The sequence below is a fragment of the Herpailurus yagouaroundi genome, unplaced genomic scaffold (genome assembly GCF_014898765.1).
Source record: "Herpailurus yagouaroundi ecotype Mexico unplaced genomic scaffold, PumYag 253, whole genome shotgun sequence".
NCBI lineage: Eukaryota > Metazoa > Chordata > Mammalia > Carnivora > Felidae > Herpailurus > Herpailurus yagouaroundi.
The window spans coordinates 9,591,848-9,600,053 of NW_024412470.1; the positions used below are offsets into that span (position 1 = coordinate 9,591,848).

At 49.1% G+C, this 8,206-nt stretch overlaps 1 protein-coding gene across 5 annotated transcripts in view; it reads right to left on the bottom strand.

The window, feature by feature from the left end:
- Positions 1 to 7,997, bottom strand: part of DDR2 (discoidin domain receptor tyrosine kinase 2) — a 157,081-nt gene extending 149,084 nt beyond the window's left edge. For 3 of the 5 annotated variants that reach the window (XM_040460991.1, XM_040460992.1, XM_040460989.1), the window contains exon 1: positions 7,447 to 7,666. The gene's annotated coding sequence lies outside the window, so the exon portion shown is untranslated. Of the gene's footprint in view, positions 1 to 7,446; positions 7,670 to 7,977 lie in introns of those variants that run through there. The other 2 variants (XM_040460990.1, XM_040460993.1) reach the window with 2 other exon arrangements.
- Positions 7,998 to 8,206: the final 209 nt, after the last annotated feature.

Consider the following 8,206-nt stretch of genomic DNA (forward strand, 5'->3'; position numbering starts at 1 on the left):
ATGAGGACACTGAGGCCCAACGAGGATAAGAGACTTGTCTGAGGTTAAAAATCTTGAAAATGATGCGCTGGGACCAACACCTTACCACGTGTTCTTTTCCCTCACTGCCTTTTGCACACGAGGCTCTATGCTTCACACACCCTCCCCTCTGGCCCCCACACTATGGAGCAGGTGGCATTAACCTCTGAGCAGTAGGTCATTTCCTCCAACACTTCTTTGGTATCTCTCTAGGCACAAAACACAATCCCTCCCCCGAGGGAGCCACTGCAGACCATGCCCAGGGTCCCAGAGAATCCCAGCTGAACCCAGGGGCTTCGGATTGAGTCTAAGCCCTTTGCCTTTTCAGCGCATCTCCAGGCCTCAGTGATACTTGCACTGGGCCAGACCCGACCTTTCGCAGTGCCGGGAGGCCAAGGTGAGATTCCAGCTAAAACGTATATACCCTACCAAATGCTGGGATTCGCCATTGCTTGGAGAATCACAGCAACTTGGAAACATCAAAGAGTTCCACGTTAAACAGAAAGGAAAGCAAAAATGGGAAAGGAAATCAAAATAAGAAGAGAATTATTTTCAACCAAGTCATGTCTGAATAACACTGGCTCTATCATGACAAATTCAAATGTATGCAAGTGGGATGAAAAGAGACAGAGAAAGTTTAGGGAGACCATCACTTTAGCCATTAGGTGATGGGTGTTCTGGTGAATGTTCCTGGAGAGACGACTGGACATCTTAATTCCTTTATTAAGCTATGGTTACTTAAAAATTTTAAACAGAGTGTCTTACACTAACAGGCAGTGAATAAATGCTTGCTGAATGGGATAAAACCAAATAAAATGGAACCCAGAGCAACCAGAGATAAACAGATGGAAACTCCAGAGAAGTGTAGCACAATGGGGAAGGGAGGTAGGGACTTGGGAGTGAGGAGGAGGACAGAAAAACAGGTGAATGCGAACAAGGCAAGTCCAGTTTGCCCCCCGTCCTCCAGCTTGGAGGCTTTGGTGGGACCAGTCTGATATTGGAGGACTTATACAGAAGCACAAAACTTGAATTTCTTTTTTATTAACTCAGGTCTCCCTTTCCTGAATGCATTTTACATTCAGTTACAACAGCAGTAGTAATTGTCACTCATACTTCTCATCATAATGGGGCTGTCTTTTCGTTGTAATGGACCCTAAGTCTTGCCATTGTGGTGCGATTAGCCTGCCCAATGTACAACCTCTATGATCCCTTCTTCCCTACCTGCCCCCAAGTTGCCAATCCTTTTTCTCCTGGTGTTGTGCAGACCCCAAGCCAAGTAATCCACTCTTGTGATCAGTTCCCCATGAAGAGATGGTAGTAGGCACAAGTGTGTGTCAGGTAATAAGGGAAATGTTGGGTAAAGGTGCATGCGGTGGGGGAAGGAGGAGGTGAGGGGAGGACATGACATGATAACTGTCTTTTCAAATCCCAAAGGGCCATTTTCCAACAAATCACATCCGTGATCTAGTCAAAGCGTTCAAATGAAAGGAATCAACCCAAGATATTAATCCCCAGGGTGCATACCTGGTAGGCTTTTAGACCATAAGGAATCAATGGTTCCCTCAGAAAACTGAGAGGGACACCATTTACTGGGCATTTATTTATTCAAAACATCTGCCATGTGTGAGGGTTTTTGCTGGCCCCCCTGAATATCTAATGGCACCCATTTCTCATAACAAACCTATGAGATGAGAAAAAGGAGATTCGAAGAGGTTAGGTATCTTATCCAAGGTCACATGGTTAATAAGTGGGGGCTAAGCCAGAATTTAAGCCCATGTCCTTTCCGCTGCGAGAGCACTTTGGGTGGTATTCTCGGCAGAGGTGGCCTTGGGCAGGTGAATGTTGTTGCACTAAGAACCGGGCCGCGGGAAAACAGCTGGGCTGATGTTTTGTGCTTCAACAAGGGGACCAAGCAGCAACGCTGAACTAATAATAAAAATCATCCGCATTGACATCATCTATGAACTACACGAGCAACATCACGCTGAGTGCTCAGGGGTGGCATTTATGATGCGTGTTAGATGGGGATTATAGTCCTGATTTTGCAGGGTGGGAAACCAGGACTTAGGGGGGTTGAGCAGGTCGCCCTGGGTCCCAGAGCAGGTGAGCGCAGGCTGGCATTGGAACCCATGTCTGGCCGACTTCACACTGGAAGAGTCCACGGCCTGCACAAGCTCCCACTTAAGGGGAAAAGGGAGGTCGTGCCCATCACGAGGAGGTCTGCACGAAGCTCAGAGAAGCCAACTAGAGGAGGGAGGTATGCCAACCAGAGAAGAGAGGCACTAAGAGTGAAACTCTTTACAGGACAACAGGAGAGGGGGACGTAGCCTGGGCTGGTTTCTCTCCCCTGCCCGCCCTTCATCCATGCTAAGGAGAGGCTGAGGCAACAGACATGGACATTTACCGGCAAAGGTTCACAATAAAATCACTTGGGGAACACTTCAAAGTACTGGTTCCCAACCCCCACTGCAGATACTCTGATGTAATTGGTCTGGAGGTCCTTAAGTTCCACCGAGGTTTCTAATTTACTGGGGAACAGCCCTCACGGTGGATGGTTGCTGAATTCAGAGACACTCGGATGCCTGGGGATGTTGGGCACATTTCTGGACTGAGTCGTCATTGCTGGGAGAGAGTCGATTCATATGGTGCACGGCTTCCAACAGGGGAAGGGGCATAAAGAACCCAGTGTGTCTGCACTGCAGATGGTCACCATTTATGTGAGGTGGCACAGGACTTCAGCATGTCTGTGGAGGTCCGTCTTTAGACGGAGGTGAGCTATCTGGATGCCAGTGAGACGTGTGTTTGGGTTGCATGTTTGAGAGGTGGGCGATGTAAAGTGCCTGAAAGTGGCTCATATAAAGGGGAGATTGGGAAGCATGTCTGAGAGTTATTAACACTAATTTAGAGTGACGTGATATTAACAAAGGGGGTGGTCACTCTAATTTTTTAGCATGTCTATTAAAAATGCAATCAGAGGGAAAAGTCTGAACTACATCCCTTATGTGTGATAGGTCATTCATCCGACTTAAAGTCTGGGGAGTGACTCGATCAGAAGAGTAGAAGACAGGGGTGCCTGGGTGGCTCAATGACGGTTAAGCCTCTGACTTTGGCTCAGGTTATGATCTCATGGTTCATGAGTTCGAGCCCCACATCGGGCTCTGTGCTGACAGCTCAGAGCCTGGAGCCTGCTTCAGATTTGGTGTCTCCCTGCCTCTCCCCGACTCACACTCTGTCTCTCAAAAAATAAATAAATGTTAAAAAAATTAAAAAAAAAAAAAAAAGAAGAGAAGAAGACAGTGACTTAACAGGCTAGAAGAGAGTGGCAGGTGATGAGGCTCCTTTGGGTGATGCTTCCACTCTGTGCTCAGACACTGTCTAGGAAAAACACTGTTTCCTCTCCTCACGCACTCCCAATATCTCTGACACCAGCTCTGTGGATTTTCCACAACCAGAAATTCTGACACTAAGTGCCTGAAGTTGGAGCACACCCGACAGGTTGAGGGCTCAGTCCCACAAGACTATCCTCCTCCAGTGCAGACATCAATTGCAAATAGTAGGTCTGCAACTTCCAGCTGATGTGGCTACAAATCGGAGGTCCCCACGACCCCCTCCTCAGATTTGAGCTGCTCATCGAACAGCTCACAGGACTCAGGGAAACACATTCACCAGTTTATTACATAAAGAAGGATATGTCAACAGATACAGAAGAACAGCCAGAAGGAGAGATACATAGGGGTGGTCTGGGAGGGTCCCGAGGACAGGAGCCTCTGTCCCTGTGGGATTGGGGTGTGCCTCCCTCCCGGTTCATGGCAGTGTTCACCCTCCTGGAAGCTCCCCAAACCACATACTTTGGGGGTTCTCATGGAAGCTTCATCAGATAGGCATGATGGATCACTAAGTCACTCTCCAGCCCCTCTCCCCTTCCTGGAGGAGAGCAGGTGGGGCTGAAAATTCCAGGCTTCTAATCATGGCTCAGTCTTTCTGGTGACCAGTCCCCATCCAGGAGCCCACCAAGAGTCACCTCATTAGAACAAAAGGACATTCCCATCACCCAAGAAATTCTGAGGATTTTAGGAGCTCTGCATCAGGAACCAGAGCCAGAGACCAAGGACTAGAACAAAAATGCCCCAGTGCTCTTATCACTTAGGAAACTATGAGGACTTCAGGGGCTCTGTGCCAAGAACCAGGGGCAGAGACCAATACATATATTTTCTGTTATGCCACTGACACAGATACCGTTGGAAGTTTCAATCTGAGGATTCTTGGTAAAAGATTCTGAAAATGCCTTCCCCACTTCCTTTACCTTTGGTGTTTATAAAGCAAACAGACCTTAACCAGAAGCAGAGGCAGGGGCCTCCCCACGGCCCCGCTGGCCCTCCAGCCCCACCCCCGGAAGCAGCTGTAGTCCTGCTGACTCCAGGCACAGAAGGGGGAACATGAGGTAAGAGACAGGGTGAGATGCGCCCGTGCCAATGACAAAAAATCTTGGGCCAAGGATCTATCCTCAGCTAGATACAAAGTTCCTCCAAAGCTGATCTCCTCTGAGGAGAAACCAATGAACTGATCCTGACTACACCCCTCGTGTTCAGAGGCAGTGCGGACAGAGGCAGAAGCAGGGGATGCTTGAACAACATGGTGTCCTTCCGCCCCCACTGCCTTCTTTGGGTGAGGAGTCATGGCCAGGCCGGGCCGCCAGAGGGGAGTTCCAGCTAGAAAACCTGGAGGGATTGCTTCCACCCAGAAGAGATGGACGCTAAGGACTGAGGCCTTCCTTGCAGAGTTACACGGCCACATACAGCCACCCTCCTGCTGGCCCCAGCACTGGCTGCCACAACAGCACAGGGACTGCCTCACAGTGGGTTCCAGTGTTGATAACGATTATCGTTAGAAGAACGGGTATGGTCAAGCCCTTCATAGCCTTCCGAACACACGCGTGTCCAACAGCTCTGCAAACAACGATGCCGAAAAGTATGGCTGTTATTCCCGTGGGGGAAGTACAGACGCCAGGGAAAAAGGAGAGCCAGAACCTGAACTTGGTTCTTCTGACTCTAAATCCCAGGCTCCTTGCATAACAAGGGTAAGTATTTACCAAGCGCACAGAAATTAGCCCATCAAAGATGCCCACTTGCAGCCCCCTTCCCGTGTCCAGATAAATAGTCATCCACGTGCACAGAAATGGCCTCAGGAGAGGATCCGTACTGTCCCCGCAGCCTGGCACTGTCACTCGCAGTCACAGAAGGAAATGGGGACTTCACCTCCAAAAGTAACTAACTCTATGTGTGGAGGGGTAAGGGGTGCACTACAGCCTAGGGACTTGGATTTTAGTTCCTATCCCAAGAAAACAGTGTGGGGTCACCCAGTGAGGAGACAGATGGCAACTGGACTGACTGTGGTTCACTTCCTAATGCATACAAACATCCAGTCATTACAACCTCAATTAAAAGAAAATAAAATGTTGGGGCACCTGAGTGGCTCAGTCGGTTAAGCCTCCGACTCTTGATTTCAGGCTCAGGTCATGATCTGGCAGTTCATGGGCTCGAGCCCCATGTCGGGCTCTATCCTGGTGGTGCGGAACCTGCTTGGGATTCTCTCTCTCTTTCTCTCTCTCTCTCTCTGCCCTGCCCTTACTTGTGCGCTCTTTTTCATAAAATGAACTTAAAAACATAAAAAAACAAAATGCAAATGATTTTTTTAAAAAAGCACAGGTTTTAGAGTCAGACCTACATGACTTTCAAACTCATTTGCTGCATTTCTTTGAGCAACTCCTTCCACTTTGCTAAGCCCTCATAGCCTTACCTATAAAATAGGAACCATGTCGTACAGAACTGTGAAAATCCATCAAATATTGCATAGAAAGCTCTGAACATGGAGTGTGGTGCACAGTCAACCCTCAGCATTAGCTTCTTTATTTTCCACGCACACACACACCAAATAGAGTTGACCCTCGAAAAACACGGATTCGAACCGCACAGATCTGCTTACGCAGACTTTTTTCAGTAAATACAGTACAGTACTGCTCATGTATTTTCTCTTCCTTATGGTTTTCTCAATAAGAGTTTCTTTCCTCTCGCTTGCTTTATTGCATGAAGACAGTATATAATATATACACATATACGTATGTATAACATACACAGTATGTGCTGATCGACTGTTACGGGTAAGGCTTCTGGCCAACAGTAGGCTATTCGTAGTTAAGTTTTGGGGGGAGCCCAAAGTTATATGTGAGTTTTCAATGCGCGGGGGGGGGGGGGGGGGTCAATGCCCCGACCCTTGTTGTTCAAGGGGCAACCGTACAAGCATAGACACCACGAGCGGATGAACCACCGTTAGCATCCTCCCATCTGGTAACTGGGGTCCTTGTGGGGACTTGTTCATTAAAGTGCCTCCATCATCTCAGCCATGAAATGAAGAAGAAAGCAGAGGTAGGTGGCGAAAGGAGCCAGAGTTGGCAGCAAAGAAAGCCCCGACTTAATTTTCAGCCCCACCGCTGGAGCCCCACCACCACAAGCCCTACGTCCCTGAACATGTCAGTTCCTTGCTACTATTTCCGACATCCGTGAGATGAGGGGCCGGGTGGATCTCCAAGGCTCTTTCCAGAGCTCCAACTCCGTGCCTCTCAAGGGAAAGGGTGCAGAAAACGGTAGGCAAGATGGTGCTGCCCCCCCCCCCCCCCCACTGGCTTGAACAGTGCGAGCTCCCGCCTCAAACTGCTGGCAGGAGAGTTTCAGCCACTTGGAAAAATTCTCTTTCTCCCCGGATGGGACTCTGGAACCTCAGCCAGGACACAGAGATCCCAGCTGCAAACAGTCCCAAGTCATTTGATAACAAAGGGAAAGGCACCCCAGGCCAGCCAGGTGGGGTGAAAAGTGTCCTCTGCGCGCAGGCCCCCCTCCCGGCCACCCCAAACTTCGCCCTGAAGACGCCCCTCTGCCCAAGTGGCCCTTCTCACGATGAAGTCAACAGTGCTGCCGAGAAAACGAAAGTACAAAAAGCTGCCCTCTCCAAGGCTCGGGACTCTCAAGTCCACCACGAAATGCCTAAAACCTGGCTCCCCTGCTCCGCTTTCCCCCTGCCCGAACCAGTTCTGCGATCGGCCTGTCTTGCCTGCCAACAATTTCAACTCTGCTAATGCTGTTTATTGTACCCTGCAGCTCTATGGATTCCTTCCTTTTGCTCCTGTCGTCTTCGGTTTAGTGTTCCTCATTCTTCCCTCCGTAAATATAAATCCAGGAACCCCACCACCACCAAAATGTGAGATCGTGGATTTCTCCAGTCTACGGTGCTCTATTCCTCTCCCTTCCCCGCCTGGCTTGAAACCCCCTCCTGCCTCCTTTTTACAACTTTTCCTGAGACATCAGAAGTACACTCTGAACTTTCGTTTTTAGAAAAGGGAAAAAAAGGAAAGAAAAACAAAAAGACATAACTTACGTTCGTCCAGGAGGAGCACACAGATTTGGAAAGAAGAAAACAGAGTTATAATCCACCACGTTCCCCCAGCCCCCCCCAAAAAACGAATCTGTTGTGAAACTCTTCTTTTTCCACTTTGCCGGCGAAGGAGCCCGGTGGCAGGCATACGTCCACAGGCTGATGCAAGATGCTTTGAGAGAAACCTCACATTCTGAGGATTCCTGGGAGAGCGCCAGGGATCCCAGCATCCAATATATTGCACATTTGGTTTCAATTAGGAAGGGGGTTGGGGAGGGAAAAAGGAAATTCACCAATCAGAGCTGTTTTCTGTTTAGAGACTATGTCTTTTGACCCAAGGGACCGCGGGCAAAGCTATAATTTACAGCAAAACCCATTCATAGAAGAAAAAATATGTATAACCATAGGACAGAATTAAAGACACAGCTCCCTTCCGCCATGTCCCCACCGCATGCGTCCCTAAGCCCCCCCCCCCCCCCCCCCCCTCGGGGCCCCCCCCGGGGCGCCCCCCCCCCCCCACCTCATTTTTCTTACTTGGGCTGAAGTTATAAGCACAACTTAAGTTTTGGATTCTCTTCCAGTTGAAGTTTCCAGGACAGTTGGGTCACACACATGGAGTTGATCTTTGGTGTTTTATCCATGAAAGCCCAGAGCTGAGCCCTCCCCCAAAAATATTTTATTTAAGCCCTCCCCCGATTCCCTCTCCCACCAAAAAAACTGGACAGTTCATAGTTCTAGGATTCCTATTTTTTTCCACTCAATT